A 2500-nucleotide genomic window follows, 5' to 3' on the forward strand; every position below is an offset into this window, starting at 1 on the left:
GGTAAAAGAAGAAGAAACAAAAAATCTTGAGAACATGACTGATAAAAAAAAAAAAAAAATCTCGAAAACATAACCTTGAAAAAAAAATCTCGAAAACATAACCTTAAAAAAAAATCTCGAAAACATAACGAAAAAAGACTCGAAAACAGCCTTAATAGAAAAAAAAAATCTCGAAAACATGGCTTTGATATATATATATATATATATATATATATATATATATATATATATATATATATATATATATATATATATATATAAATCGCAGTTGAGTTATCATTTTCGTTTCCATATTAGCAAGTGTTATCAAAGTTTAAAAGTGAGTAAATATTGTCATAATTTTTTTTCCTTCGAGTGAATGAATATTGATATAACGGGTTAGTTCATATACACACTTCACAGATGAGTAAACACCTCTATATATACTTCCCATGTGAGTAAATATTGACAGCATTTCGAGTCGAGTAAATATCGCTATAGTCCCAAGCCAAGCAACTCTGACATAGTTTCAGGTAAGTTAATAACATTCTAGTTTCAGAGTCAATTAAAGCCATTATGATATCCAAGAGCCTGGAATCGAATTTATCCACGGCGCGCCTAACTACGTTTTAAAGGGTGTTAACGATGTTGCAACTACTTGATAATGTGCAACAAGGGTCGAAGTCAATCATTACGGCCCGTTTGTTAAAATTGTGCGAGGTCCGACCCAAAGAATATTCGTGTACATGCATAAATAGATTAATAAATGCATATCTGTTTGTTTAATGCATATCAGCTGGACAAATAGAGAGATAAATACTTAAATACAAAAATAAATGCATATCAGCTGGACAGATAGAGAGATAAATACTTAAAAAATAATAATAATAAATGCATATCAGCTGGACAAATAGAGAGAGAAATGCATAATAAAAATAAATGCATATCTATATGTTTAATGCATATCAGCTGGACAAATAGAGAGATAAATACTTAAATAAAAAAAATAAATGCATATCAGCTGGGCAAATAGAGAGAGAAATGCATAAATAGAGAAATAAATGCATATCTATTTGTCTAATGCATATCAGCTGGACAAATAGAGAGATAAATACTTAAATAAAAAAAATAAATGCATAACAGCTGGGCAAATAGAGAGAGAAATGCATAATAAAAATAAATGCATATCTATTTGTTTAATGCATATCAGCTGGGTAAATAGAGAGATAAATACTTAAATAAAAAAATAAATGCATATCAGCTGGGCAAATAGAGAGATAAATGTATAATAAAGAAATAAATGCATATTTATTAATCTAGACATGCATATCAACCGGGCAAATAGAAAGATAAATGCATGAATAATGAAATAAATACATATCTGTTAGTCTAGACATGCATAGCTGGGCAAATAGAGAGATAAATGTATAAATAAAGAAATACATATCTATTAATCTAGACATGATATCAGTTGAGCAAATAGAGAGATAAACGTGTAATAGAGAAATAAATACATCTCTATTAATCTAGACATGCATATCATCTGAGCAATTAGAGAGATAAATGTGTAATAAAAATAAATGCATATCTATTAGTCTAGACATGCATATCAGCTAGGCAAATAGAGAGATAAATGCATAAATAAAAAAAATAAATGCATATCAGCTGGGCAAATAGAGAGAGAAATGCATAATAAAAATAAATGCATATCTATTTGTCTAATGCATATCAGCTGGACAAATAGAGAGATAAATACTTAAAAAAAATAAATAAATGCATATCAGCTGGGCAAATAGAGAGATAAATACTTAAATAAAAAAATAAATGCATATCAGCTGGGCAAATAGAGAGATAAATGCACAAAAAAGAAATAAATACATATCTATTACTCTAGACATGCATATCAGGCGGGCAAATAGAAAGATAAATGCATGAATAATGAAATAAATACATATCTATTAGTCTGGACATGCATATCAGCTGGACAAATAGAGAGATAAATGTATAATAAAAATAAATACGTATCTATTATAGACATGCATATCAGCTGAGCAAATAGAGAGAGAAATGCATAAAAAAAAAAATAAATACATATCTATTGCTCTAGACATGCATATCAGCTAGGCAAATAGAGAGATAAATGTATAATAGAGAAATAAATGCATATCTATTATAGACATGCATATCAGCTGGGCAAATAGAGAAATAAATGTATATCTATCGGATATATAGTCAGATATGCATTTATTTCTGTATATATGCATGTCTGTATTTACGAATATTTATTGGGTCGGGCTTCGCACAATTTTAACAAACCGGCCGATAGTCTATACTGTATATCCTCTTTCGAAACGAGAAAAAAAAATAAAAAATAAATAATAAAATGAAATAACGTAGAAAAATTGCTTTATATTTGGCTCACGTATACATCCATTCTCAAGAAAAAAATATACAAAATACAATAAAATATTATGTAAAGGAATAAGAAAATACATAAATATAAATGAGACAATAATAGTAA

Source organism: Penaeus vannamei, chromosome 43, assembly GCF_042767895.1.
Source record: "Penaeus vannamei isolate JL-2024 chromosome 43, ASM4276789v1, whole genome shotgun sequence".
In the NCBI taxonomy this organism is placed as follows: Eukaryota; Metazoa; Arthropoda; class Malacostraca; order Decapoda; family Penaeidae; genus Penaeus; species Penaeus vannamei.